The sequence below is a fragment of the Cynocephalus volans genome, unplaced genomic scaffold (genome assembly GCF_027409185.1).
Source record: "Cynocephalus volans isolate mCynVol1 unplaced genomic scaffold, mCynVol1.pri scaffold_35, whole genome shotgun sequence".
Classification (NCBI taxonomy): Eukaryota; Metazoa; Chordata; class Mammalia; order Dermoptera; family Cynocephalidae; genus Cynocephalus; species Cynocephalus volans.
In genome coordinates, this window is record NW_026902463.1 from 4649832 (window position 1) to 4673423 (window position 23592).

At 48.2% G+C, this 23592-nt stretch overlaps 1 pseudogene; it reads right to left on the bottom strand.

The window, feature by feature from the left end:
* Positions 1-7909: 7909 nt before the first annotated feature.
* LOC134369029 (histone-lysine N-methyltransferase PRDM7-like) lies at positions 7910-23592 on the bottom strand (annotated as a pseudogene).

Here is a 23592-nt window from a genome sequence, read left to right on the forward strand (position 1 = left end):
TCCTGAAAGCAGACAGCAGAGTTGAGGGAGGCTGGACCCGAGGGTTCTTCCCGAGGGCATGCCTTTAAGCACCGTCGCGTGAGTAATGGTCTTGAGACACATCTCTGCAGCGTGGGTTGTGGTTGAGGAAGTGTGAGCTACATTAAGTCTCATTTTCTGTTACCACTGGGGAGGGGTTTGCAAAGCACCTTTGTGTTTAGGGAAACGTCGAGGTTACAAAGAGTCCCGATGCACCAGGGGCTGGAAGGAGGAGGCGTCCGTTCCCTCATGTCAGCATCTAGGGATGCAAGTGGACAGCTCTGCTGCCGCGGTGACTCGGGCCCAGGCTGTGTCCTCCTGGCTTCTCACTTTCCTCCTTGGTGGAGGGCCAGTAGCAGGGCAGGTGGGTGGTGGTGTGGAGTGACCACGAGGCACAGCGTCCTTCGTTCCTCCTCACACCAGGCCAGCTCGGATACACCTCACCTCCACCCACTTCCCACTGGAAACTTGGGACATTGCGCCCAAGCTGCAGGGCAGGGCGGGTGGGAGACGTTGTTTGGACACAATCTCAGGACAAAGGAAAGCACACTGTGGCGGGCAGCCAGGTGGCTCCAGCACTGCGGGGTGAGCTGGGCTCTGGCCACGGTGATGCCTGGGCTGCAGGTCAGTGCAGACCAGACCCCGAAGCAGAGTGGCTGTGGGAATCCTGTTAGAGGGGTGTGTGGCAGCTTCCAGCCTGACGCTAACAGTGGAGGTGATCACGCCAAACTGCAGTTCTGCATCAAGTGTGCGAGTGGGTGCCCTGGAGAAGATTGCAGGAATAAACTTGCCTTCTGAGAGTGTGTATAGCTGTGTTCAACACGGATGCAGTCGTGTTATGCACAAAATTTCTCCTATTGCTTCCTCTATTTGTCTGCATATTACACACCCTTGTCTATCCTGTTGAATAATCCAGCTAAGTCCATGCAGATGGCTGTGGGCCACCGTGCTGGGCCCTGCTGTAGCAAGTGGCTGGTCCGCACTCAGTCGGGTCTAGGCCCCCAGGGATGTTGCCATTCTCTTGGTGTGTCAGAGCGCTTGTGGTACGTCGCTGCTTTGTAGAGAGCGCTCGGGTGAATGTGCTTGCAATGTAAACATTTTCAGGGTTTACGAGGGAGGGTGGCACTTTATCTGCAGCCCAGCCTCCCAGGGAGCCTGTGAGTGGGACAGCCGTACTTACAGAAAGCCGGCCTTGTTTAACAGCACAAATCAGCAAATTCACTGTAATTGCAGACACTTGGTAGAGAATGGCCAATAGCATGTCTGACATCAACCGGCATAGTTAAAACTCCCAGGCGCCGTAAGTCTCTGTTACACGGAAAATATCCACCACTATCATTTGAGAGGCATTAATTGCTCTTAGCTCCCCAGGCAGCATTAAGGTCTCACCTTGTGTTCACGGGGCAGCTTCAGGCTGGGGCCACATGTGTGACACAGTCTTTTACAAAAGGGCACCGTGTATGCAGAAGGCCAGCTAGAGGTGCCTGGTATCTCTGATGAGATCTGCAGAACTGATTCTGTTTCACTGTCCCTAGGGAGGTCACTGAGGCCCAAAGATGCCAGCAGACCCCAGGCACCACTTCATGGCCTGACAGGTAGATTCCCGGTCAGGGCCCTACACAGAGCATACGTCTGAGCAGATAGTGGCCGCCTTGGGCAGAGAACACACTAATCTTTGGAGCCCAAGGGACACACCTGGAAGTCCCAAGTGGGGACCACTACTGGATCCATGAGGCCCAAAGTGAGTTTGGCATCATGGTTGAAATTAGTAGCACGGATACAACTGTCCAGAAGGGCACAGCTGGGCCTGAGCACACTCAGGTGAGGACACCTGGAGTCCCATGCCTGTGTGGTGAATTGGGCGCGGGACCAGGCCAAGGCTGAGGCATGGGCACAATGGTTTCTACCCTGGTTCTCCACATGTCAGATGTTCTATGAGTCCAGCGTCCCTCCCCAATGAACCAGCTGCCCCTGGAGAACAGCAGCATCCCTGCTCCAAGGCTGAAATCCCTTCATCTTGTGGGAGATGTCGCTGGGCACTGCACGGAGCATAGAGCTGGAGGCAGAGTTGTGTGGAGGATCCAGTTCCACCATTGACAGCGTGCATCCTGGGACAGCGGCCCCCTGCTACATGCGCACCCAGGGCAGCCCCTCCCTGCTCAGCGGCACAGCCGCGAGGCTGCCAGTTAGGGTTAGAAAAGTCCCAGTCTAAGTATGGCTGTGACGCTCAGTGCAGTCAATTACGCACAGTGTCAAGTAGTCGAGAGCACTCACACATCGAGCACACGTCGCAGCCAGGCCAGACAGACTGTGACAGAGGGAGCAAGAGGCTGCTTCCTGAAGGTTATGTACATCAAGGCACATCCCTCTGCTCAGGACGCCCCCGGGTCCCTGGGGACCCTGTAAAGTTACAGGGGACATACAAGGGGGGTGCGTGGGCTCCTTGACTCTGGGATCTGATTTTACTCTGTGTGAGCCTGCCAGGGCCACCATAACAATATCCTACAGCCTGGGCAGCTTAAACGACAGATATGTATCACTTCCAGTCCTGGAGGCTTGAAGTCTGAGATCAAGATGTGGCAGGGCCGGTTCTTCCTGAGGCCTCTGTCCTTGTAGAACCTGTCATCTCCCTGTGTCCTCACATGGTCATCCCTCTATGTGTGTCTGTGTCCTAATCTTCTCTTCTTATAAGGACATCAATCCTATTGGATTAGGGCCCACCCTTGTGACCTCATTTTATCTTAATCACCTCTTTAAAGACCCCATCTCCAAACACAGTTGCATTCTGAGTCACATTCTGGGGTCAGGACTCCAACACATAAGCTTTGGGGAGACTTGGTGTAGCCCATGCACCCTTCTTAGTGCTAAGATGTGTGCTAGACCCTCTCACCTCAAGTCCCATGGGGTGATGTGGTGGCTTGGGGGACACTCCATGTGCAGGGATTGGAGTTCCAGCTGGGAAATCCACTGACACTACTAATCCCATGGTGAGGGGGCCAGTCCCCTCCTGAGTTGAGCAGTTCTGGGGTGTCTTCCATCAGGCTGTGTCACCTTGAACTACTGGGGTGCCCATGTGACCCGCCCAGGAGTGCTTGGCGTCAGGAAGCTAAGGGGAAGCCTGAGGAGGACCTCAGGGCCGTGTGACATCCCCCCCAACAGACGCTCAGCAAACATGGGGACCCTCAGGAGCTGGGAGTTGGGGTGCTCTAGTCTGACATTTGATCCGGGAAGCCTCATGGGCCTGGGTATGCGATGCTGGGGGTGAGGAGTGTGTTGGGCAGTGACACAGGTGGGGGCTTGATGGGGCTGTGGCTTCAGGTGATGTGAGTGGTGGGATTAGATTCTGGAGGAGGAACCGTCAGGAGCACTAACGTGCAGAGCTGGGGCATGAAGGGGAGTGGGGGGTGGGGGACAGTCCCTATGTCTGGCTCAGAGTGACGCCCCGGGATAGGCACAGCAGACCCCATCTCTGTTGTCTGGACACCCCTTAGCCCCCAGGGGAGGTGGCCACTTGGTGGCTGCATAGATGCACCTGGCACTGGGGAGAGGAGCCCAGGCTGGAGGCGGCAGTGCTTGTGTCATCAGCATAGCGATGACAAGGAAGGGACGAGGGGACGTCTGTCACCATCAGACCCCGAGGGTGGTCAGGGGCCATCCTGGCTGAGGCCGGTTCTGAGCTACACACGGCAGCGGCCTCGGTGGCTCGAGCCTCTCAGTTCAGACGCGTCACGCCTCTAAATCCAGCTGCTGTGAAGTTCCCATGGCGCAGGCTGGTGGCTCAGAGGGCTGCTCTGCTGTGCATCGCTGGGGTGGGGGGCAGCAGATGCGCTCTGCCCTAGGGAGGGTCTAGCGGTGTCAGCACTGCCTCCTGGCTGTGGGACTTTCCGCACATGCTGCGGTTTCCACGGTTCCCACTCTGCATGGCACTGTGTATCGAGGAGGCCGCCCCCTACCTCCAAGGTTTCCACGGCCTGTTTGGATGACAGAAGCAGGGCAGAGAAGCTGCTGCTTGAGCTATCCAGGGGAGCAGCTGGATCCCAGCCCTCTTCTCAGCCCCTGAGCCCACACTGGTGCTGCCGCAAACGGCCTGTTTATCTGACTCTCCAAAAACTAAATAGCAGGTTTTCACCTGTTCCCAGCTGCAACAGGACTTCAGCAAGGCTTGGGGGGAATCCTGATCTCCAGGGACAGGAGAACTGGGATAGATTCTCTACCCCTCCTCCATTTCCCAGACACCTGCAGAATAAAAGAGTCATAATTTTTTTTTTTTTTTTTTTTTTTTTTTCCTGGAGGACCTCTTGGGAGAACTTAGGGGAAAAACATCAGGAAAATCATACTTTCAAAAAAAATGAAAGAATTAGTTCATGACTCCAGCACCTTAAATATCATGAAGGAACTTCTGGGAACCAGCAGTGAGTGCTTGATGAGGACACGTGATTTCATCCCAGAGAGACGGTGAAACTTCGCAGCAGACTCAGAACCTACTTACAGCACGCCTGCGGCATCGCCAGGGCTAGACTGGGCTCTAGGTGTTTAGGAGTGTAAAGGGCAGTCTGCGCATGAGTTTCCAGGGGCTGCCACAACAGAGGACCACGGGCCGGGCAGCTCGAACACCTGAAGCTTGAACAGCAAGGTGTCCTCTCTCACCGTTCTGGGGCACAAGCACAAGATCGAGTGTCAGCAGGACTGGCTCCTTCTGAGGCTGTGGGGAAGAACCTGCCCCATGCTTCTCTCCCAGCTTCCAGAGGCTGCAGCGGCCTTGGCTTGTAGATGGCCGGCTTCCCCCGTGCACGTCTTTCCTATACCCAAACTTCCTCTTTCCGTAAAGACACCAGTCGTATTGGATTATAGGCCCACGATAATGACATCATCTTACCCTGATCGTCTGTAAAGACCCTATCTCCAAACGAGGTCATATTCACAGGTACTGGGGATTATGACTTTTGGGGGAAACACAATTCATGCCATACCAGTCTGCCTTTCAAAGATATACAAGCAATCACAGACATACATAATAATATCAATAGCTAACTTTTACTGAGTACTTACCATGTGCCAGACATGGTGCTAAGCACGTTACACTCATTCATTAACCCTGCAACAGCTCTGTGAGGTAGTACTATGGGCTGAATTGTGCTCCCCCACCCCAGTTCATAAGTTGAAACCCTAACCGCCAGTAGCTCAGAATGTGACTGTATGTGGTCTCACAGTGATAAAATGAGGTTGTGTGTTAGGGCTGGCCCTAATTAAATGTCCTGTTCTTATAAGAAGAGGGAATTTGAGCACAAAGAAGGGATGCTTGTGCATAGTGAAAAGACCACGCGAGGACACAGGGAGAAGAGGGCCTCACGAGAAACTGGCCCTGCCACACCTCGATCTTGGCCTGCCAGCCTCCAGGACTGTGAGAGGATAGAGCTCTGCTGCTGAAGCCCTGTTCTTGGTATTTTGTTATGGCAGCCCTGACAAACTCGTACAGGCAGCAACATATACTCTCCCTGTTCTTCTGACAAAGAAACTGAGGCACAGAGTGTTACCAACCGGCCAGGCTTGCCCTGCCCTCTCTCATTAAACAAATGAACTCGAAGTCCAAAAGCTGATGCAAGGATTGGAAGGTTTATTCAGATTACACGTATTCAACTAAATTTCTAACCAAGCAAACAAACACAGAGAAAAGAGGAGCAGTGGGGTCCAGTTCAGCCTAGTCCCAATCTGCGGGGCCAACCTACTCCATTAACAAGAATTGATAAAAGCAGTTCTCCCCTTTGTTTTCAGCATAAAGAAGAAAAGTACCAACTAGATTTAAATCAGAAAAAACAAAGCATAGCCAGGAGCCCTCCACGGTGCACCTGTACAGACGTGGATACAATCCAGCAAACAGAAGAGGGCTGGGAAAGTCAGAGAAAGGTAAAGAGAATAAAGCATTGCCTTGTCAGAACTTAGGCCAGGGACTCCAGGAGAGATCTGCCAGCAGCAGAGACATGGGAGCAAAATAGTCCCAGTGGCCACTTGCCTCTTGCAGCTGGAGTCCTCTCCAATGCCCTTCCAATTTTTGCCAGTGATTAAATTAGGCTCTCGGATTCCAAAGTCATAGAAATGAACAATGTACCCAGCAGTAAAGCAAGCAGCGCTTTATTAAAATAGGAGATGGACTTATGCATGAGGGGGGTAGCAACAGTAAAGCTAGCCCCCCCAGGGGAGCTGCTCAGGGTCTTTTTATAGGAAAGGAGTTAAGGGGTGGCAGGCAGCATCACTGGAGGTGGTCCGTTCTGTTCTTCCTGGTTGTGTCATGGGTGCATGCTCAGTAGGCAGTGCTGTTCATCATTGTCACCCCAGGAGGGTCATTGTAGCAGTCACCTTGATACTTTGTGCACAGGTGGGAATCCTAAAGCGGTCTTAGGTTAAACTGTAACTTTTACAATTATAGTAAACAAGCCTTGGGGAGGGGTTTTGCCACTCAGGAAATATCTGTTTCCTGTCTTATGTCAGTCTGTTTTGTCAGGGCAGCCCATGGGGTAATCATTTGCATGGAGGGGTCTCATGACTGAGGAGTGGAAAAGTAACAAATTGTCTTCTGCAGGGAAAATGGAGTCAGTTTGGTTCACAGGCTTAGCCTTACTGTTTCAAGAGAGGTTTAGTGACTTGGCTCATGTGGTCAGGACCCGACAGGAACGAGGCCTCTCTCTGCAGCACACACACTCTGGGGTGCTGTGCTGCACTTCCTTAGACTCCCTGGAAAAATGTGATTCCTCAGTGCACCCTCAGTGTGCAGGAGCGTGAGTGTGGAGGTAAAGCCCGTTTCAACCATTTTAAGCAAATGGGCACGAGGCGGAGGAGTATGGGATATGTTGTGGAATGAATGAAGGACCAAGCCCAGGAGCGAGAGGCAGAGCTGGCCGCAGAGATAGCTGGGTGCGGACTGGATTCACTAGGCTTTGTCTCCTGTTCCCCCTACTCCCTCGGAGGAAGACCTGGCTCTTCTCCCATCACAGATCATGTGCCACACCTCACAGTCTGTGACGAGGTAGATTGATTTAGCTAATGCCATTTTTACTGTTCGAAAAGTGTCCTTGTTTGAACCCACCCCCCAACACCTATGGTGAAAATTGAAGCTTAAAAATTGCCCTGTTCTTACACAAATTTTAAATTCTGCCTGCCTTTGCTGTTTCCCGCCTATGCTGTCCCTGACTAATAAAACCAAGAGCTGTATCTGGATGTATCTAGACAACCTGAGGAGGAAACCACCCTGTGGAAGTTTTTGCTGTCCCTAAGTGATTAACTGGCTTGTCTTGGCTTCTGTAACCAGCTGGCAGGAGGCCTCGCGAAACCCTCTCCCTCCTCATACTAGGAGGAAACGTGTGTGACTATATAACTTTAAGTGTGTGACTATATGATTTTCTTGCCTGTGTGACTATGTGCCTTTAATAGACCCTTTCAATTTAAACTCAGGGCTCTTCTCTTACCAGAATATCTGGAGAGACAGTTGCCGGTAAAGACCCCCTTTTAAAATTCTCATTTGGGCGTTCTGGTTCCTTTTCCGTGCGACAGCCTCACCACAAGTCCAGCTGCGGAGAGACTGGGATCCAGGGTGGTCAGATTCCCACAGGGCAGATTTCCACTGGCTGCTGCCAGCCCAGCACTGTGGGAGTTGGTGTGTAGTGGGTGCAGAGTCTCAGTCTGGGAGATGAGAGAGTTCTGGAGAGAGACAGTGGTGATGTTTGCACAGCAGTGTGAACGTGCTCAATACCCCTGACCTGGACACTTAGATGGTCATGATGGTCAGTTCTATGTTACGAATGTTTCACCACAATAAAGATTATTCCTTAGAGAGAGATACTGACGGGTGCACTGAGAGATGGGCTTAGATGGGCCCCACTTGGGTTGGGCCCCAACCTTAAGCCATGCAGCTTGCGAGGCGCCGTGGCTGGGCGCTCGCAGGGGTCAGTGGCATGGCCAGGGAGGTCAGTCCCCAGCCCAGGATGGCGCAGGCAGCAGAAAGGCGTCCTGGCGAGGGATCATCCCAGGGCTGTCCAGGGCCAGGGGACCCTCGGGCTGCAGCAGCGAGTAGGACTAATGGTCCCAGAGGGAGCGCGGCTGTGAGGGCGTCGTGTCCATCCATACTCGGGTGGCCACACGGCAGAGAGCAGGTGTCCGCGAGAGCACTCCTGACCGACGGGCGGAGCAGCGGACCCTGGGTCGCGGTGCGTGCGGCCCGTCTCTGGACCCTGCGGGCCGGGTCCACACAGCTGTGGGGCGGCGAAGCCTGGAGCCCGGGAGCCCGGGGCTCGCAGCCGCACCGCAGCGTGAGCCCTGGGGACGTGCGCCAGGCGCGGTCCGGGGCGGGAATCAGGACGGGGAGGGAGCCAAGTAGCGAAAGGGGCAACCGGGGTGCCGCCCAGGGCCAGGCTCTGCCAGAGGCTGTGCGACGGCCGCCGTGAGCCTCCCAGCGCCCGGGCACCACCGCGCGCCCCGGGCCACCTGCTCGCCGGGGCCCAGCAGCCGCGCCGCTCCCCCCGTCCAACGCCCAGCTCTCTGCCGGCGCCACCCGGCCCACCAGCCACACCCGCCACACCCGCCACACCCGCCACACCCGTCACCGCTCGGCTTCACTCGGCTCCATCCGGCCCACCCGCCACCACTCGGCTCTACCCGCCACCGCTCGACTTTACTCGCCACCGTTCGGCTCCGCTCGGTCCCATCCCCCAGCATTCGGCTCAGATGGCAGCCTGAGGGTGGGGTGCAGGTGTAGGTCCTGCAGAGCGACAGCTGAGGGGCAGGTGTAGGTGCCGCAGAGTGACAGCTGGGGTGCAGGTGTAGGAAGTGGGCAGCTGGCAGACAGGAGGTTTGCCCCTACTTTAGCTGGTTCCCGAGTGTCCCCCTTCTGACTGCATCCTTCACCCTCTCCTCGAGCCAGATGGAGCCTGTCAGCAGGTGGGAAGCCGAGCGTGCAGGGCGTCAGCAGTCCAGGGGATCTGCCATCACTGGACAGGGGCTACCTGAGCAGAGCTTGAGCCACGACGCCAGGTGTAGCGGATTGAATCATGCCTCCCCCAAAAACTCATTGCAGCTTGAATTGTGTCCCCCAAGTTTTATGTATTAGAAACTTGGCCCCCACTGTGACTGTTAAGAGGGTGAGAAATCCTATTAGGATAATTGAAAGGAGGAGCCTTAAAGAGGTGATTGGATTGTAGGACCGTGCAGTAGTGAATGGATTAATAATGGTGGTCAGGCGTGTGGTTCTGAGGGCTTTAAAAGAAGAGAGAAAGAGTCTGTCTGTCTGTCTGTCTCTCTCTCTCTCTCTCTCTCTCTTGCTTCTCACCATGTGATCTGCTTGTACCCACCGGCTGCCTGCCACTTTCCGCCTTGAGTAGAAGCAGCATGAGGCCCGCGTCAGATGCAGCTGTCCCAGAATCCTGAGCCAAATAAACCTCTGTTCTTTATAAATTACCCAGTCTCAGGTATTTCTGTTATAGCAACACAAAAATGGGCTAATACACCAGGGTCTGTGACTAAATTTTGCCACATATTGGCTGAGTTCTTGGGTAATTTGCCAAGAAATGGAGATTTTTATAATAGTGTGCTTATGTACAAATATATCACTCTGTATCTCTCACTGGATAATTCTCTCATTATATGAATATCTTACTATATAAATATCTCAGCACATATAGCTCACTGTATGTATCTCTCACCATATGAATATCTCACTATAACTATGTCACTATATATTTCTCTCACTATATATATCTCTCACTATATATCCCTCACTATATGAATTCCTCACTATATATATATATATCTCACTTTATATCTATCACTGTATATCTCACACAATCAAACTCTGCTCTCTTGTTCTTTTCCATCTATCACAGTATTATCAATGTCACTGGCTGCTTCTGAGTTTATGTGGGTTGACACACGAGGAGTTTAGGACAAGGTCAGGCAGATGTGCTCAGTGTCAGCTCTCTGAAAGTCATCAGCTGGGGGACACTGGGGTGAATTCTGAGATGTGTGATGGTTCCTGCCCACCTCCGGGCACCATGGGTACATTGCTGAGGGTCAGATTGGACAACGGGTAGATTGTGGTGACAAGATCCACCCAGGGGAATGTGGGTGCCCAGACACCTCAATCCCAACACCCGGCATGGTCCTGTGACTGCCATCCCTGGCTGCACTTCAAGCACTCTGGGGATGCTTCTTTTTTCATTCTGGCAAGTTGATTTGAAATTCTTATGTGGTCTTCATAGGGTTCAGGGCTACCTGTGATCCATGTGCAGGCCCCTTCTCAGTCTGGCTTCCACTCTTGTCTACTGAAAGGAAATAGGCAATGTAGACAGGGTTGTGATTCCCGGTTGGAAAGCAAGATACAGGAGTTTTGAGAAATGGTTTCAGCTCCAGAGCTGTGTGGCCCCGAGCCCCACCCCAAGACCCCAGGGGGTGGGTTCTGTTGATGGGAACTGCAGGGACAGGGAGGCCAGTATTGCAGGGGTTAGTGTTAGGATTACGCTTCGAGGTTTAGGGCTGGATATCATGGTTGTGGTTAGGGTTGGTTCTCAGGTTACCTCAAACACTTCCTTACCCTGAAAGGGCCCAGGCAAGCGCTTCCTCTACTCAGTCGCATTTTTCTAGGATCCGAATTGGCTCCAGCATTTTGTTTAAGATTCCCCGTATGACCTTGTGATGTATCCAATGCAGTCAGTCTCCAGCATGTTGTTTAAATCCTGTAACCCTGAACCAGCAAGTGGATGTTTCGGTAACCTTTGATTTCCTTCCTCAGCATTCTGAGCACAGCAGGACAGCCACGACACTTCTGCAGGGATGACTTTTGGCACTTTTCTTAGAGGACTTAAATGCTGTTTTTGCGACTCTGGGTTTCATCACAACTTCATTGCTTGTGATGCACTTGCCAACTCCAGGCCTGCCTGGCTTTTTCTGTGAACTCACCGCCTCTCTGTCTCTCTCTCAACAGCAGAGTCTGATCAGAAATTGGCTCCCACGTTGAATGCTGTATGACAGTCACAGCCCTAAGGGGCACAGGACTTCAAGTCTGGGTCTGTGTCCTGCCCACCTAGCTCCCTTGAGTTGTGCCTAGACAGGGCCTTGAGTCACGTGGGGCACCCAGGCCAGGCAGTGCCCCCAAAGCTCAGAGCCCACCTGGCACAGGATCATCAGCTTTCTCCCCTGTGCCCGCCGGCCTCCCGCTGAAGACGCACTCAGTCTGTGCAGTGACCTGGTTTTCTTCTCTGTGTGAGGGCTCACTCCCAAGAGGGGACAGGGACAGGAGGAGGAGCAGGGGGTGTAGTGCCATCCCCATCTCCCCCCAGCTCTTCTGTGGAACCCTGGCCCTGGATACCAGCCTTTTATACCCCGTCCTGTGTTCCCCAGCTTCAGACAGGTCACAGTGGAGTCCCCAAAATGTTACTCCCATGACTCCATCCATCTACGACCTCCTAGAGCATTCTCCTCCTGAGTCCCCGCCCAGGCAGACTTGTCCCATGACTCCTTCCCTTTTCTAGGCCCCGCCTCCCTCTCCCCCATTTCAGAGACTTAATTTTACAGGTGGAAATTTTGGGACTGGGGGAGAGGACCTACGCAGGAGCATACCCTGATTATATGTAGGGCAGCCTCAAACCCAGATCCCAGCAGTCTCCCCCCGCCCCCCTTTCACTGTTTCCCGGAGCTGGAGGAGGAGGGACCAAGAGCCCACAGCTGGTGAGGGCTCTGTCATTAAAGGGTTTGGGACCACCCCACCACTGAAGCCCTGCTCTGTAAACGTGCCCCAGATCCTGGGGCTGCAATTGCCCCCTCTGCTATGATACCTGATACCCAACCTGATGACTGGACCCATAGAGAAGAAGTTGGGGCCTTGGCCAACTGGTTTCCTGACTCCTTTTCCTTTTCTCTTGAGTTCCCACTCGTGTCTGTGCCTGGCTTTCACCTCTGAGGCTACAGAGATGGGGGTAACGGGAGAGACCATGGGGCGCTGGTGGGGGTGGTCCCCTCCCGACCCATCCCTGTCTCCATCTCCTCCCCTGGTTCTCTCCCTGGGCGAGAGGTGATTTAAGTGGGACTTGGTTCCCGTGAGACCCGGCTGAGAGTCTGAGTTCCCGTGGCCTCCCGGACTCTCTCACCTTTGGAACTGGGGACGAGGTACACAGCCCGTGCTGCAGGTTTGTGTGGGAACAACGTTTATTGGAAAAGGAGGCCAGAAGAACATAGAGGGGAGCCATGTGGGACATGGAGGGGATCTGTAACTGTCCATAGCCTGTGAGCCCTAAAGGAATCCCGGCCCCCCCACATTTTCTGCCTCGTCTCTGGTCATGAAAGTGGAGGGTGTGTTTGATCGCTTACATCTTTTTCGACACTCCTGGGGAAGGCAAGAGGTCAAAAGACGTTCTCTGAAGCCCCCTCAGTGCTGGGGCGTGGAGGTGTGTGGTGGCCACCTCTCTCTCTGTTGAGATGTGGTTTTATTGCTGGGGCTTCTCCCTTGTGTGTGTCCTCTGGTGTAGGATGAGGCCTGACTTGTTACTGAAGCCTCTCCCACACTCTCCACACTTGACTTTTGCAATTCTTGAGATTCCTAACCCCACAAATAATTTGCCTGTGTCCTCTGGATGCACTTTCTGGCCTGTTCTGGACTCTTCTTGAGAACTCCCCATTAGTCCTTTGGGTGGGCTGGAAAATGTGTTTGAAATTCACCTCTGCTTTGTCCTTTTATATAAGGGGTTGGACCCTTCTTTGACCTCTTGACCTTCAGCCTTGTCATTCCAGCTGTGTGGATCAGAACGTTGCTGCTCCTGATTCTGACCAACTGGATGGAGATTCCCTGGCTGGAGAAGTTCTCTTGCAGATGTCCCTGGGAAGGTCTGAGAGGAGTGATTGTGTTCCACATGTTGCCTGAGGAATTTCTGACTGGAGAAGGCCAGAGGGCTTGAAGAACATGGGTGGATCTCTGGCTTTTGTTCTGCTGAAAGAGGAAGTTTTTGGTTAGGGGAGGTGTAGACAACACTGTCTGGGACATCTGCTTAGTTGTATGGTAAGGCCTGCTCCCCTAATCATTCCTCATGTGGTAACGCCTGCTGTCTCCCACCGAGTGTTCCTTTACAGTCTTTTTTCATTCCATTTTTGTTCTCTACATCTTCCTCAGAAACCCAGAAATCCTAGGTCATGGGCCTTGTCTATGTATCAGCCAAACCAGGGACCTTCAGTAGCATCAGAGGCAGCTTCAGTCTTTATACAGAAGGAACTGCAGTGACTTTGCCACACACACTACAAGTATCTTCTGGGTCATATCATATCGTCTTCTCCCCCTAATCTCTGGGTACTTTCCCTGATAGAGCATCTGCAGCTATTTTATTCTACTGAGAAATAATAACTGACTTTGGATTACGTAGATGGTGATAGATTTTGGATGTGTTGAACCCTCAAAACTCATGTGAAATTCTGATCCCCAATATGGCAGTGTTGGGAACTGTTTGAGTCATGGGGGGAAGATCCCTCATGAATGAATTAATGTTCTCCCTGGAAGGTGGCAGTAGTGAGTGAGTTCTCACTCTATTAGTTTCCACGAGAGCTGGTTGTTTAAAAGACCCTACCACCTCCCCCATCTCTCTTTCTCATGCTTCCTCTTGCCGCTTGTACCTGCCAGCTGCCTGCCACTTTCCACCATGAGTAGAAGCAGCCTGAGGCTCATGCCAGATGCAGCTGTCCCAGTATCATAAGCCAAATAAACCTCTGTTCTTTATAAACTATCCAGTCGCAGGTATTGTGTTATAGCAACACGAAAAGGGGCTGTTATGGATGGACTCATCCTTAGTGACTTTTCTTATGAGGGGAAAGGGATCTATAAAGTCAGGAACCACTTCGTCTGGAGATGCACAAATGTAGAAGGCAGTGTAGAGTAGTGGTTAAAGAACACTGAATTTGAGTTTCCCCTGTCAAAGACATTTAATTGAGGACTCTTGTGTACCTGGTTCTCCATCAGGAAGTGGGATTCAGAGTGGTCCAGTCCCCCTTGAGTAAACGACTCTGGTTCCTGCTGCCTAAACTAGATTGTGAATTGCTTCTCTCTCTGTCCACAAATCATAAAATGAAAATATGTCCTTCCTTGGGTGACATGCCAAATATTCCTACTTGAGTTATTTCATTCAGTCTTAGGCCACTTCAAATTTATTAGAAAGTTCTGTTTTAATTATATCCCTAATCAGACTTCTTACCTCCTGACTCCCACCTTTATCCAACCCACCATCCTCTCTTACCTGGAGTCTAAAGTGGCCTCTGATGGGATTACCCACTGCAGTTTATTTTCTGAAAATTAACCAAAACTCCACAATTGTTTCCATCTTAGGAAAATCCCCAGTTTCTGGGCAGGAATCATGGGCACTACATGTCCAGGCTTCTGTGTATCTCTCTGACCTCTGCTCTCTTCTCTGCTTCCTTCATCTGGGTGGTCTGAGCCATTTCTCAAACACCCTCACTCTCTCCTGCCTCAGGGCTGTTGCACGAGCTGCTCCCTCTGCCTGGAGTCCTTTGCCAACAACTCTGCACCTCTCAAATGTTATGTCCTGAGAAGAACCTTCCCTGACCGTCCCTTGTCACACCCTCCCTCCCCTCATGATGATCTCTAGGCTCTTTTCTGGATTAGTTTTCTTGAAAGCACGAATCACTGTCTGATATGCACATGCCTGTGCGTGTCTGCGTGTTTCCTTAATTCACGTGTCAGCTGCTCAAGAGCACATATTCTGATCATCCTGTTCTGTGTGTATTTCCTGTTCCTGGAACATCGTCTGGCACAGAGTAGGAATTCACGTGACAACTAATTGAAATAATGAATGAATGAATAACAACATATGCATGTTATTTAGGAATATGGAAGAAATTAAGAAACAATTAAAAGAGCCAGATGAAACTGCCTTGATAAAAGAGCTGGTAGGTGCTTGAGACTTGTTCTTTGTCTCTAAGCCCGTCAGGACTATATGTTGTTATATATTTTTCATATAAAGAAGTTAAAAAAATAAAATGAGAACAAAAATTTCAAAATATAAATTGTCCCTAAGAGTCAAAGGCAAATGAAATGAATCCTTAATTTCAGAAGCATCTGATTTGAAATTTTTCCATCTTTCGACTGCATTTTACTCTACTTAAGAGTTGTACCATGAAAATTCCCAAGGAGAATTCTTTCTCTTCTATTCTATTTAAAGAATAATAGTGGTGCCCACCTCTCCCTGCTGTGAGCTCTTTCTTCCGCTTGCTGTCCCGCTTGATACCCAGCTCCTGGCCATATTCATCCCCGTACCAGACCAGCAGTTCACAGCCTGGCCTGATGACCTGGCAAGTTCGATAGAAGATCTGCCCGTGGTATTGAAAGGCCACCAGGTTCTGCTCCTCATCATCCCGGGCACAGTTCACATACCTGGGGTTGAGGCAGACAAAGGGACAGAAAATAACAGGCAGTGAGTCTCCACTACCTGCCAGGGCCATGTTGGGCTTGTCACCAGATGGTCAAGGCCCCCATGCTGTGACGGACCATGCCGTTACACTCCTCCAGGAACCTGCTGTTCATACCTAAGCCTCTTTCTCCAAGTCCTGCTTATGGTGCTCATCCTGCCTGGAATGCTTTTCCCCCCCTTGCCTACTTATCCATTCTTCAAAGCCCAATTACAGACTTACCTCCACCTTGATTGGCCATAAAACACTGACTTCTCACTTCTCTAAACTCTGAATCGATTTCTGCTGATAGCACAGAATTTGGTGTTTGATCAATCATGTACTCCGCTTCTGGATTAGCACACATCATTCTTTACTCAGCCCAAGTCAATCTTCTTTTAAGAGACCTTTCTCTAATCTCCCATAGTTTACCTAGGTGCCATTCACCTGCCTCCCTGGGTTCCCATAGAAACTTAGAGGTCCCTTTGTCCTAGCATGGAAATACAGAATAATAACAGCATGTCCATATTCTTATCTTCTAATAAAATGAGAGTCCCTCATAGAAAGGGGCTCGTCCATGCAGCACAGAGGCCCGTGACCACCCTGCAGCTCACTTCTCAGGCTTCAGGTTTTAATTTCATTGAAGCTGGCAAGATTTCCTGCCCTCACAGATTAAAGGTCCCTTGTTTTAGGTTGTCTTGGCCTTGTGTACTTCTCCTATAATCAAATGTTTCACATCTCCGCGCAATAGTCCTCCACGAGGGCATGGGTTGTGTGATCTGTTCATGTGATGTACTCCATTTTCTAAACAAGAATATAGTAAGTGCTTAATAAATGCTGATTAGATCAATTAAAGTGCGAATCCAGCATCCCCAATGAATCTAGGCTCCTCAGCGTTTATTCTGGTGCCCCAATTTTTTCTATCATAGAGATTTAGTTTTTTCATAAAAGAAATGGCAATATTTATATTTTATCTATTTTTTCCTGGATGTTCATAATATGAAAGAACATTGTAAGGAGAACAGAGAGTGTAAAAACCATCGAGGGAGGCATGCTGAGGAGGAAAGAAGCCGAGCTTGAGAGAGATGAGTGTCCCTGCTGGAACCCGAAACCTATTGGCCTTACCTCATCCAGTTGGCAAGAGATTTGTCCTTTCCATCCACATACTCATAGCAGTTTCTCCCCTTGGTGATCTGAGTTTCAGAAAAATAAGTTAGTCATTTTGGGGTTGAGGGGCAGGTAATAATCAGAATTATTTTATTGTACTGTCATCGATGCATTTTGAGCCTGCATGGATTCAGCCGCCAATGGTGACACATGCTGCGTACTCCTCAGCATCATCTACACATCTGAGTTGATTTGTCCAGTCAGAGCAGAGGCCCCATAGGGAGAATGCACTTTTTCTGTCTCTGTGCCACTTTTCTCCCGCTCACCCTCTGACCTTTAAATAGGAGTTCCAGGTTCATGCAAAGACCACTAAGTACACAGAGCTAACCATGTTGCCAGTATCCATGTTCTAGCATGTAGAAGGTGATGTCCCACCAAAGGCACAGAAGGGATATAGGAAGCAAGAAGATGGGGTAAGATAGGCCCTTCTCACCATCCAGGAGTAGCCACTGTTGGCTGCCTCTTCATCTTCTGTGATCTGGCCCTCAAAGGGGCCAAAGTGCAGACCCAGTGGAAGATCGGATCCCTCATTCCATACTCCAAGCCCGGCCTCAGGGATGCCCGACGGCCCAATTCTCAGCCCTGGGGGCAAAGTGAGGGCTGAGCGGTTGGGATGCCCCTTGTCCACTGCACTGTCCTTTACAAATGTAGGGGGACCATGAGCCACACAGCTGTCGATGAAGAAGTCCTGGCATGTCTCACAATCTGGAGGCGAGAGAAGCAGGGGTTTGGAAAAGTATAGTGCATGTTCCTGGATATAAAGAGCTTCAGAAAGAGCCCAGCAGTTACATAATTTAGCCTCAATCCTGTATCCCAAGCCACCAGAGTAAAGGAATGATTTGGGGTCAAACAACAAGATAAAATTATTCTACCGGGATATAGCCTTCTCCATGAGTGGGCCAAAAGGGTCACTTACACAGGTAGTCATCATCCTGAGGCTCATCGACCTCTTTGTATGACCGAACCTTTCTTTCTCGCAGGCTGTACACCTTCACTTCAATCTTCTTTCTCTCGAGTTCTACATTGGAGAAGAGTAAGTGAGTGAAGTTAGGAGTCTGGAGTGTTTGTTTCTGTTTTTTCAGAAGATGTGAAATCTATTACCATCAAATTATTATCTATCCTTCTACATACTCTGGCTCCCCACCCCTTCAGTACCTCTTAACTATTATTTCAGAGAGACTAAGACTCCACACTGACTACAGATGCATAAGTCAATTTTAGTTTCTGGATTCCCATGATCAGATTGAACCTCCCAAACTTTCTACTTACAAAACAGTTCATTCATGCATTTATTTATCCACAAAATATTTGTTGAGGGTGCATTATATATTAGGCATGGAACAAAGGCATGGATGTACAATAAGAAAATGTGGTCTCTATTATCACAGTTGTATGTATCAGTTCTTTTATATTTAATTTAATGCTTTTAAAACATATATGAGCTATATGTGTTTATCTTCATTTTACAGATTAGCTTTAAGGAGTGCAGAGAATTTATAATGTCTGCCCAAGGCCCTAATGATTCTGCGTGGATTAAAACAAGCGTGTGACTTCAGAGTTGGTGTTCCCACATGCTATTCAGTACAGTACCTAACTTCTGGTCTCAGCATAGTCCAGCTTAAATGCAGGCCTATTGAAAGTCTACGCCACATATCTAGACCATACTCATCAACCTTTCTAAAGGACCTAGAGGGGATAAAGTCCCCAAATTATTTTCTCTTACCCAATTTTTGTCTAGAGTGCCGTCTGGAGGTACTTGCTTCTGCAGGAGGGGACACTCGTTTCTGGGCCTCCTCTGAGTCACTTGTGTTCAGGAAATCTGTTGTTCCGGGCAATTTCTTCAAACTAGATTCATTACTTAACAGTGCCCTGGACATTCCCTTTAATGTGAGAGTCACATTTTAAAAACCAACATACATTTATTTAGTTTCTTAGGGCTTGCAACATTTTTTCACATGTAGGAGTTTTGTTCAACAGTCCCTTGAAAAACCTGGAGCTTCTGAATACCAGAGAGAAAAGGAAAGGCCTGATTGGGTAGTGACTCCAGGACTAGAACCCATGTCTTAAGGCTCTTTTCTTTCAACTTTCTCTATATACGTGAGAGTGAGTGAGGGAGAATATTTTGGAATACTAGCAGGAGACTCAACCAGGTCTGTGAAAGAAGGAGGTAGGGGCTTATAGAGAAAAAGAGGGGATCTTCTATGAACTAGTAGACATTTGATGGAAAGAGAAATGTAGAAAAGCACAGAGGGTACAACACACATCTAGAAAATGAACAGTGAGGTTGGGAGGAGAAGAAACAGTTGGTATAAATGTATGCAGACAACTAAGAAAGTGATGCTAAGAGTTGCATACTGCCATAACCTGGAAGGAATATTTAACTTTGGAATTGAATGAACTGGTTCCTGTACCAATTCTACTTAAGGAAGGGTGTACTATTAGTTAATTCTACTCAGCTTTCTGATCCACAAATTGGCATGCATTCTCATTCTTAATGGTATAGTGAACATGAAATGCAATAATGTTCACCAAAGTGTTTTGCGAGTTGTTAAATACAGTGCAAACATGAGATTAATAATTTCTCTTATAGTCCTGACATCGATTTACCTCCTCAACCATCTCTACAGTTGAAATCTAATTCAAAGATATTATCTTCAGCATTACTTGACCCTGTTACACGTATTTTAATTTGCAAAACTTGGAATCATTCAGAAAACATTCAGGGGGCCCTCAGGGGCTCTAAGCCTCGCCTGGGACTCCTGAGAAAAATCGGGTATGGACCATGCTTTCAAAGAGCTCACAATACAGAAGCAGCAGGCTAAATAAATGATTCGAAACAGCATGACATTTGCCTAATTTGGGCCCAGAGAAAGGAGTAGTTACTTCTTCCTACAGGGAGGAGAGTTTAAAATCAGTACCAGGATGCATTTCTACTGGATAGTGTAAAGTACATGAAGTGCTAAGTCATTTTCCTATCTGTTGTTTCTCAGTCAAACTTCAAACTTCTCAGGGCCTGGAGCAACTTTCTCACATCTGAATACATCCCTTGTGAGAGAGTAGGAACTATCTCCGTCTTCCTCTGGGACCATGCGCAGTGCAAATTGACTGTATATTTGCAAGTTTCCCTCAGAGTGTCTTAGCGTATCTCTCACTTAGCACAGCAGACAAGAATTAGGTTGAAATAATCAGTCCGATGAATAATGTAAAGGTGTCCGGGTAAGTCAGCATGAACTTTACAAAACACGAAAGTTTTAATGAGCTTGTAAGTACTTTAGAGAATGAAGGAGTATTGGATTAGACTGAACCACTACTGACTGTGATCTCAAACATTTCTGTAGCTCAGTTTTTTCATCCACAAAATGGTTATAGTTATAGTTGTAAGGTTTGAGTGAGTTTATTCATGTAAAATGCTTAAAATAAAGTCTGAAATATTGCAAAAATAAAACGAGTGGTAGTGATTATTGTTGCTCTTCTTATTAACTCTTAAAATGATGATGTCAGACATTGTGCTGAAGAGATCAGAAAAGGAAGGCAGCAGTCCTAGGATACTCTGCACATTCTCCTTCCCTTCCATGTGTTTGGATCTTCCATTAGGAAGATTGACTTGTCGATAGGATTTTTCAGTTACTCACCTTCTGGTGTTTACTCTGTCCCACTCTGAAGGCCGCCCGAGGAGGTTTGACTAAAAGGTGATGAGAAATCAGTGTTTTGGTCGGTAAATATTTCCCAGCTCAGAAGATTCTCATTAGGGACAGAGAATTCTGAACTAGAGTGACAATTTCAAGTATTATCCACGGGTGATTTGAAAACGGTTTCTGAAGTAACATTAAGACCTTTGCTTCTATTGGAGGCATTGCTAATTTTCTTAAAATGTTTGTTTTTTTTTTTAAATAGAACCCTGTATCTTGGTGTTAACACCACACTCTCACCAACTGAGGTAAATGGTCACCCACCACAAAGCAAAGAAAACAACACCAAACCTCATCTCTGCTTCTTCTTGTGTTCACAAGGTTTCCATTACATTTATCTTTTAAAAAATGAATTGGCTTAACTTTCATGAAAAAACGCTAAACAAAACCACACAATGGAGGAAAGGACAGTCTCTTCAAGAGACGGTATGGGGAAAACTGGATCGCCATATGCAAAAGAATGGAGATTGACCCTTATCTTACACTACATACAAGAATAACATCAAAATAGATTAAAGACCTTAATCTAACACCCAAAAGTATAAAACTCCAAGAAGAAGACATAGGAGAAAGCTTCAAGAAATCGAATTTGGCCATGATTCCTTGGAAATGACACCAAAAGCATCAGTGACAAAAGCAAAAATAGACAAAGAGACTATGTAAAGCCTGAAAACTTCTGAGCACTGAAAGAAAAAATCAGTGGAGTGAAAAGGCGGCCTACAGAATGAGAGAAAATATTTACAAACCATATGTCTGAAAAAGGGTTAATACCTAGAATATCTAAAGAACTCCTACAACTCAACAACAACAACAAAAAAAAAACTCAGTTAAAAAATGGGTGCTATGACTGGATTTTGCTCCTCCAAAATTCATATGTTGAAATTCTAATTCCTGGTGTGATAACATTGGGAGATGGAGCTTTGGGGAAGTAATTAGGGTTAGATGAGTTCATGAGGGTGGGGCCCTCATGATGGGAATAGTGCTTTTACAAGAAGAGGAAGAGAGAGATTCCCCCCAAGAGGTGGAAGCAACCTAAATATCCATCAACAAGTGAATAGATATAGAAAATGTGGTATATAAATACAATGGGCTATTATTCAGCCTTAGAACATAAAGAAACCCTGCCAGTGCTATGACGTGGCCAAACCTTGAAGACATTTTGGTAAGTTAAAGAAGCCAGTCACAATAAGACAAATATGGCATGGTTCACTTATATGAGGTATCTAAAGTAATCAAATTCATAGAAACAAAGTAGAATTGTTGCCAAGAACTGGGGCAGGAGGAAATGGTGTGTTGTTGTTCAACGGGTGTAGCTTTAGTCATGCAAGATGAAAAAGTTCTAGCAGTTTCTTGCACATCAGTGTGTATCTAGTTAATAATATCAAACACTCAAAAATTGTTAGAAAGGGTAAGTTGCCGTTGTGTGATTTCTCATAAGAAATCTCAAAAGGAAAAAAAAAAAATTCTTGTAGAAATCCCACAAGATTTCTCGATAAGAGACGATAAAGTGACTAAGGTGGGGATCAACTGAGTGCAGATAACGATGTATGACAAACCATGGGGTTAGTCATGTCTTCTTCTAAGACCGTTGATCCAATGACTGAACTATTAAGACATTAGGGTTAGAAAGCTTTTTGGTGGATTTACAGTTCAATGAAAGTTTAGTTAATTTCCCGCTGATTAATTAACAATGTCTAGCAAAACCAGTCTTTCTTTTATTACTTTAAAGAATGATAAACTTTAAACATATAGAACAGTGTGGAGAATAATGCTGGAAAACCTATAAATCCATCACCATCCAGTCCTATTCCAACATTCGGACACAGCTGATGGAAATGTTTTCATTTCGACTTTTTATTTCAAAATTCAAAAATAGACATAAAACAGACAAAAGAGCTAACTATGACGCAGTGAAGCCACCTGCCAGCCCTTCCTCCTTCTCTTGTGATAATAACTTCTGAGTTTGGTATTTCTTACTCACATTCAGATTTTTATACGTTTAGCACTTATTACTGTATCTGTAAATAAAATATGTAATTATTTTACAGGTTTAAAACCTTTATATGAATAGCCTCTTACTGTATATAATGTATTGCACCTTGCTTGTTTGTTGAACATTTACGTTTTTGAGAGAACATGGTCTCCTTTGTTAACTCCTGAGATAAAGCCGAGACCTCAACCCAGGATGGTTTCAGGAGGTCACCTCTAATTCCTCCTGGCCCCTCACCTTTCTGTCGAGGTGTCCATTCTTCATCAGAATCCTCAGTGTCATCCACATGGTGCTTGGTCTGCCTTTGGTGACACAGGAAAGCTGGTTGAGAGGCTCCGACACCTGGAAAGAAGCCAAATCTTTGTCCTAAAAGGGAAGTGGTGAGAGGAGGAACAAAGGGTGGTGGCAATGGAAAGCACCACAAAGCCAGTGTGGCTCAGCGCGTGCTGGGAGAGTCTTGAACAAGGTCAAGATGTGAACTCTGCATGACTAGTGCCGATACTCGGCTGTGCACTGACAAAAAAAAAAAAAAAAGATGAAGAAGAACAAATTTTCCCCTCCAGATTTCTCTCCATACAGAAGAGAACTGTGGGCCCATGCAGCTGCCTAAGAGAGAGCCAAAATAACACGGGGACAGAAGACCTGTTTTATATTTCGCAGGCCGGTCTGCAACCAGCACTAGAAGTTACCTAAATTAATCAGCACATTATCGTTCCTTCTCACATTCCTATAGTGAATTTTCTCCAATTCTCCCATCTCTGCCCATTCTTCCTTGGAGAAGTATATGGGAATGTCTTTGGAAGCATCTTTAGCCTAGAGAAAATAACATAGTTCATCAGTGATTTACTGCACACATCACAAGATCGAGTGGGGCCTTTTCTTCTGCCTTGTAATCTTAACAATCAGAACATAGGCTGGGGTCTTGGGGTGGTCTCTGTGAAACAAGGATAAAGATGTTCGTTACCTCCCTCCCCAGATTGTGTTCTGTTTGAGAGAACACAGCATTTTCCTAGCTCTCCCCAACACAGAGAGTTTGATTCTTGTCTCCTTTTCTCCCTCATGTCCCAGACAGGACCAATTGTCCCCATTGCATGCACATGCACAGCCAGGGTCACACAGAGTTGCAGGCCACAAGTCTGTGGCCCTCCAGACACCAGCTGCTTGTCACTAGTACCCCCTCTCCATCCTTCGTACAAATCCTGCTTGGAGCTTCGCTCGACTTCCCCCACCTCTCACCATGGGCTTCCGCCCTGTTCTCCCTGCATCTCCCTCAGGGTTCTCCTCCGGGGAGCTGTTGGAGCTCAT